The sequence below is a fragment of the Montipora foliosa genome, chromosome 10 (assembly GCF_036669935.1).
Source record: "Montipora foliosa isolate CH-2021 chromosome 10, ASM3666993v2, whole genome shotgun sequence".
NCBI classification, from domain to species: domain Eukaryota; kingdom Metazoa; phylum Cnidaria; class Anthozoa; order Scleractinia; family Acroporidae; genus Montipora; species Montipora foliosa.
The window spans coordinates 18,722,898-18,730,677 of record NC_090878.1 but is presented as its reverse complement, the minus strand read 5'-3'; the positions used below and the strand labels follow the sequence as shown (position 1 = coordinate 18,730,677).

Genomic DNA, 7,780 nt, shown 5'->3' with positions numbered 1-7,780 from the left:
TATCCGCCATTTTGAACGCTTTAATTTTTTTGAGTATTTGTGCGCATTACTCACTTGCATACCCTTTGATTGACAAGGCGGTTGCTGTCGGAGTGTCGACCCGACTTAAAAGAAATATGTTGCACTGCCACATATTTTTTGCATCGGACCGATTTTCATTTCCATGAATCGGTAGTTCATCGGCTGTCAAAATACGCCGACGCCGTCGGGCGAGAAATTGTACCGTGTAAACCGGCCTTTACATGTAATTAGGAAAGTAAATGAAAGTGAAAGATGCAAGGAAAGGATGGGCAACAACAAAAAGCATTTATTTTTAATTTCCATCAATGTTTATTTCATACGCTATCAGCTGAAAAGCAGTTTACATAATTTTGGAAAATGCCTTGAAAGCATGATAGTAAAACAGGAAAAGGAACATTCAATGACCAAAAGGCAACATTTTGTCGTCATCTTTACATCCATGTGGTTCTTTCCACGGTACCTTAAAATACCACAAAATAGGAACAACACTCGCTTATTATATTCGAATCGCTTATTATTATTATTATGAAATGATGATACTGAGACTATGCTTTCGCTTCCTGAGGATGCGTCTCGCAGTTTGTGGTCGGGTCTGTCGCCCCCGTTCAGTCCGATTCCATTTTCTAACAAACCGTCGCCACTGTTTATGATTTGTTCCTGAAAATTTAATTTCTGACCCAAGCAATATGATTTTCTATTAGATACTGTAATCTTTGATTTTCAAAATAAAAGGAATCGCTGTAAATTTTCGAAATTTACTCACTGTCCTTCAATCGCTACGCTGAAGCTTCTTTTTGGTTTCCAATTCGTTACGCAAGTTACCCAGAACACCTCGCGAACTCGGTGAACAATACCGATACCACATTGCGCGTCCTGTTAAGCAATACCGATATATACCACCTTGCACACTTGGTAGGCAAATCAAGATTGCTTTGCCCTAAGATACTTTCCCTTTTTACGCGGGGGCTTCTAGGTTGCCTCCTCAGGTTTTGGCTTCTTGGCCAAAACCCCGCAGGGGCAATTATTATTATTATTATTATTATTATTATTATGATTATGATTATGATTATTATTATTAGCATTATCATTAGCATTATCATTATCATTATCTTTATCATTATCATTATGATCACGGTCCCTATTTTTCCTAACAAGAGGTATTTTGGGGGTTACGTGTTCTTCTTTGGCACATGTAGGACGTTACCTGATGTATCTCTTATTTACTTCGTTGTAAGCTTAGTCACAATGGCTAACCAACGTATCCATGTCTCAACCGTTGAGTGTGTTGAAGACAAAATTTAAGGTTTCTTGAGTAGTTACGAAAGGAAAGTCTGAAAAATTCAGACTTTCCTTTCGTTACTGCTCAATAAATGTTAATTAATAACTGCAATGATTCGCATCTTAACTTGATTTTCTCCGTAGTTCAAATAAATATGGTTCTCGGAAGAGGATTTGTGAGTAAAGTGGTGACTGACTTTGCCACAAACACAACATGAAATATGTTCGCCGTGAACCAAGGAATCCGATAGACTCAGGGTCTAACTACAGTGGAACGGGCAATCCTTTGCAGTTTAATTAAAGAAAAGAACTTGTCACAGTGAAGGAGAAGTCAAATTTATTAGCAGCACGGAAGTTCAACCCAGCGCAGCAGTTAATCTTTCCGCCAAGGTCAAGAAATGCTGCAAACAGAGAACAAGTGAAAGAAGCTGAAAAACAAATTGATAAAAGGGTGATAATATCAGACAAAAGAAAAATATTACAAGAAAAAGTATACAAATCACAAAGAGAATATAACAAAAAAAAGTGAAAGAAGGCAGGCCGAAAAGCAGAAGTCTGAAAATCAGGATTATGTGGCGTTGAAATTAATAAAAAGGGCATTACAAGGAAATGCCTCTTCATCCAAACATACTACTTGCTCAAATAGAGGAACTCGCGGCTTGAATAAGCTATGCCAATGCAAAATGACCACAAACTTTGGATTTATCACACATCTCAAAAAGAATGAGCAAAAAAACCCAAAGACCTTATTTGATCGTTACTGAAATAGGTAACTCAAGAGCCCGCAAAATCGCTCCTGAACAGTAGAAAAAAAAATGGTTTTTTCCAACTACGCTATTGGAGGTTTGACTTGGGGGCCGGGGTGTTTACATCAGACCAGGACGAACTCAGACAGGTATGAACTTGTACTGGTATGAATCTTTTGCTGATCCTGGAAAAGGTCGCTAATCGAGTACCGTATTTATTCGAATAAGCGCCGCGGCGCTTATTTAATTTTTTGCGCCACAAGTGCGACGCTTATTCGTGGGCGGCGCTTATTTGAACATTGTACCCGAAAAATTTACTTTTTCTATATTTTTATTCAACGGTACACTTTCTATCTGTTAATTTTCCCATGGACTGAAGATACTAAACTTTTCGTAAATATAGAATTACGAGAGAAATTCACGCGGTGAAAAAAGCCCGAAAGTTTCATGATAACGAGAGCAAAAATATCAGCGGTGCCGGAGCGAACTCCTTTGTCGTTGTGGAACAATTTATAGTGTTTTTCCTGGTTATACGAAATTCCTCGAGTAAGCGCCGCATCAGCAGTGCGGCGCTTATTATCTTTTTTGTGCCAGATGCGGCGCTTATTCGAGGGCGGCGCTTAATCGAGGGCGGCGCTTATTCGAGTGAATACGGTAGTGGTTGAAAGTTTTTAAAACTCGAGGAAGGTTAATTTTACTCAGCGACAATGCGTAAATTTAATGGCAGGAGTTGCTTTTTTAAAATGTTATTATTACGTTACGAAGTTTTTAGTTCATATCAAATGAATGCTTTTAAAGTTCTTTTCCTTTACTTTCATGAAAATAAGGCACAATTGTCTTCTCGTACTAATCCACTTGCATAGTGCGGACCTTTGAGGGAACAGTCAGAGATGAAAAAGACGGTAATGAGAAAAACGGCATTAGAGAGATATGATACAAAACACTAACCAAATAAAGATAACGCCTGCTTGAAACTTCGTTGCTATGCTCAAGAAAGTTTTTTTTTTTACAAAAACCTTTAATCAATTCATCTTGTCTTGGGTTCCAGTCCTTCCCCGACGGATCACGCAAAATCGTGACAAACTGAATTTTCCAAGAGCTTCGCAACATCACATCGATTTTACTCGTTTAGATCATCGGTTACCCCTATTTTTTAAGACATGAATCACTCGCTCTTCTTACAATCTACAAAATATGATGTAGTTAAAAAAATCACAATGTAAGAAGTTATCTGTTTAAAAATTTTGCTTTCCTTGTGTCCTGAGTTCCCGAAGTAGTTACAATGGGTAGCGCTTTCAAAAACGTTCGTTGAGGATTAACTCTACTGTTTACGACATACCCAGCGGCGTGCAATTATCTAAAAAATCCCATTCCTACATTTCTATGCACAAAAACCTTCACTCTAACTTATTATTTTCATGATTTTCGACGGATGAGTGGATGAGGCTACATCTCGTTATGACGACCTATCTATCGAAATTAGAGCATTTTTCCCTTGCCTTTTTCTCCGAAACAAAGTCGGTGACCCCCCAATTTTTTTTCATTTTTGGAATAAGTAATTTATGACCTAACTTCAGGCCAGAAATGAAACAAATTTCAATGTGGGAAGATTTTCGCGCGAACGTCCTTAAGAAATCCCTGCAACGCAATTCTCGGCTGGCTCTGCCCCGAGGTGCCGACGTTTGCCCTTTTACATAAACCATTTTGGGCAGAAAGTGAAACCCCTCAGCTTTGATGTTGGGATCATCAAAAGAAGGAGAAAAACGTATTTACGCTAACAGTGGAATGACCCTTACAGAAAAACACATCACGCATGCACACAAGCACTCCACCCGGTCAATTAGCGGCCATGGCCAACCGTTTCAGTCTTTCTAGGCTTCATCAGCATGGCGTAGCTAACATACCAGGAGGAAGATGAGGCATCCCTTTAACTGTCAGCTCCACACACGAGACGTAGGGTAAACTGTGTTGGGAACAGGAAAACTGTTCTCCCACGGCAAGCCGCGAGTGGGAAGGTGGATCACATTAAGAGATCGGTGTGTTAGCATGTGTCATGTTAGTTTTTTTGTCGTTTTCACTATTAAAGAACTTTTCACTTGGAAAACCCATTAAAAACACTTGGAACAATCAGCTGTCAGGTTCATCAATTGGAGATATTTTGAAAGGCCCTTTTCAGTATCTAAATGTCCACTTTACAAACCCTTTTTCTTCTTGCAAAATTCTTAGCCCTTTTAATCTTTATCCTGGAAAAAAGCCCCTTTTTTAAGTGGGATCTCCCCGTGCGGTCCATTACAGAGGGTATCCCACCTGGAGATGGGTAAAGAACTTGTCTATTAACCGAGACATGATTGCCTGGGGATAATGAGTTAGTTTCATACTTATTTCTGCCCGTCGCCGTTACAACCACACTCAGTTCAACTGACGAAATTGCATTACATTAGTTTACAGTGAAGCTCCCCAGACTTCAAAACCAGCAAAGACTAATTACATCGAAAGGCTTCAAATCCTGCAATTACGCGTTTTCGACATCATTTCACGGCACACCATTCTAAACTCGATGGATATCAGGAGCCATATAACGGTTATAGCGCGAAAGCGACCGTGATATCGCCTAATACTTAGCCGACATCAAACGAGCTTGAGCGCTATAACTGTTTTATAATTCATCACATTGACAACAAATGAAAGATTCCGAACTTGTAACATTTGTGAAGCGGCGCCGGTCTGTCATCTTCACATTCTCTTGCGAAATCTACATCTATCGCCCAATAGACGTCATGTAGACCTACATCTATCAAGAGCTTTATACCATATTTAGGCAATGTATCGATTATTAATGTTTTGAATTATAAAAACAGTTATGGCTCCTCTTGGATATTAAATTTGTTTCCGTTTTGCTGCCGTTGCTTGTTAAAAATCAATAGGTAAAACTGCTGTTTTACAAATCACCCTTACAATGACAAAACAAGTTCCAGACCTACAGCAGGGAACACTAATAATGCGACGGTGTCAAAGCTTCCTCCCTCTACTTGCTAAAATATTAACTTTTTTTCTTTTTTTACTAACCACCCTTACAATTAATAAACAAGTACGTTCTTGACCTATGGCAAGGAAAAATAGTTATGCGACGGTGTCCGGCAAATTTAAAGCTGCAGCGCTAACTTGGTGTCATCTCTATGCCTTGGTATCCTGGACCATAGCCGGTGGTTGGTTTGGATGCAGCTCCTTCAGTGCCTTTTGCCTCCTCTTCACTCGCACGCGGTACAGAAGGAGCGATGCGACAACCGCGATCTAGAGCCCAGCTACAGCACAGCCCACGGCTGAGAAAAGCACAACATTGTTTGTACCTCTCTCGCGAACCACCTCAGTGATTGTGCCCGTTTCATCTTTGTCCACGTCTCCACCCATGTTGGGAAATGCGCTCTCAACCATTACCACATACTTCCTGTTTAAGTGCTCGTGGACAAACTCTTGCATGATTTTTTCAAACTTTTGGCATTCTCCCTTGCGCGCGCAGCGCAAGAGTTCTTTACAGATGTCGTTAAGCATGTCAATCCAGCGTGGAAGCTTTGCTGTTTGGTTGTCATGGAAAGCGTCGCTAAGATACCAAAAGCGACCTGTGCGGTTGGTCACGCGACGAATGGCAGCGATCAGAGGGAGATACTCGCTCCAAATCAGCTCACGAGGACAGAACGTGGTGCTGATTGGCGTGAACGCCTGACCATCTGCTTTTAATGCGGCGTCGCACTCGGTAGCAAGCGTAAACAGACGAGATTTCTTCACCTCTCCTTTCTTACCGTACGGGCGAACAGTATCGGCATAAATTACCATGTGGTCTTTTGTGAAGCCATCGTAGGTTGTGAAATTGTCGGTATGGGCCCTCGGATAAACAGCTTCCACCTTGCACCAGCCAGGCATCTGCTCAGTTCCCCTGATCCCACGGATGGTGTCGCCGTTGGACAGCTGAGAGACGCGAATGATCCCCTTGGTCTACGCGCATTTCAATGGAAACGCAGTTGCTATTGCAACAGTTACTGCAATCCTCGCACTAATCCAGGGACAAGGATCCCGATGATAACTAGCGGCAAAATCTATTGCAACAGTTACTGCAATCCTTGCATTCTTGACCTTCATTGTTGTGTGCGAATGCTCTAGGGATTACCACAAGCAAAATCGATAAATGACTCATTGCAGCTTTGAATAGTCTAAACAGCGGAGAAACAAACATCGACTGATTGACGCACAAATGATTGACTGTTCTGTTTTCAAATGAATATTTCGGGCTCTTAGTCACCATATTGATTTTTCAGTGTCAGAAGAGAGTTATGGGTATGTAGAACACTTGGAGAAAGTTTAGGAAAACTGCGACAGCGTCTGAATGACAGCTAAAACGTAACTTTGCTGTTGGAAACTAAATGCAATCACTCTGCAAACCTCTTACAGAGCTTTACCGTAACCGTCAACAGTACATCACAGAACAAGCTCCAACATTGAAATAGACAACCATTAAGTTGCAGACAATAATTATAAGCTGTTATGAATAATTTAGCAACTCAATAATAAGTAAATCAAATTGATATCTTAATGACTAAATGAAGCGCCACTCATCCAAAACACAGTTTAAAAGCAGACTTGAATTGAACGGCCAGACATTGAAGGCCCGGTTTTGAAAAGCATTCTATGTTCCCATGAATGTATATTGTGTTAGGCAGGAAGTTCTAATTAAACTAAAACGAGAGATGACTTGTTCCTGTTAAGCTTTTCCACGAAATGTAACCTAATTAACATGCATGCTTTGCTTGACGTATAAGTACGAAAATATGAATTTCTAGCCAGGAGTGTCCTGTTCTAAGCATTAAATCTCTGCAACAGAATAAAAAGGGCTTGCCGTGGGTGCTATCAGAGCTCTTAAAATTGCCCCCTCAGCAGCTATTCAAATTTGAGCATTTTCAACTCAGTTGCTTTAAGACTGAAACGAACGTCATCACAGTAACTCAGAGTAATTACTACAGACGAAAACAAGGCAATGAATCAATTTATAATTCAAAGAAGATTCGAGTAGCCTGCGCTAAGCGCGGGAAAACGCATTCGAGCGATTCACGAGCGGTTTTGGATTTACTTCTGATTTGGAGAGGAAGTAGAGCGAGATTTTTGAGCCTAATGCAAAGCGTAGATATGCAACCCCCTCCCCTAGACCCTATTTCAGACAACAACAAGAGGGTTTAAGTGCCCCATTTTTGACTAAAACATGCTACTGATTTGGCATCAAAGTTCTTGTGAAGATAAAACTCTATACCTTGCTTCAGACTACAGAAAAGAAAATGGCCCATTTTCGGACCAACATTGTCAAAATCTGTAACGTCCCGAAATTAGACCAAAATTGCTAGTCACTCACCTCACTTATCTCTTCTCTGTTGCCAGCGAAGAAAGCTAGATAACCAGACGATTATGCTGCTGCCATTGTAAGCCAGTCTCTGAGCGTGTGAATGACCCAAACGGTTTTTCCGCTTGAAGTCGTGTGCTTATTATATAAGGGAAATTATAAAGGCGTTTATTGGTAAGGAAGTCTTTATGAAGATGCTTCGCTTGCATTTTGTAGCAGGGTGTTATAAGTAAGCTGAAACGGAAAGTGAATTCAACTTAATTTATAATGAACACTCCTGCCATGCAGCGAAAATGGTTTTTGTCCCAGGAAAGCTCTTGTATAAAGTGCCCCCGTGAACGAGAAAAAGATT

The 7,780-nt window shown here is 40.6% G+C and overlaps 1 pseudogene; it reads right to left on the bottom strand.

The window, feature by feature from the left end:
- Window positions 1-5,219: 5,219 nt before the first annotated feature.
- Window positions 5,220-6,048, bottom strand: LOC137972586 (uncharacterized; annotated as a pseudogene).
- Between the last annotated feature and the right edge of the window lie 1,732 nt (window positions 6,049-7,780).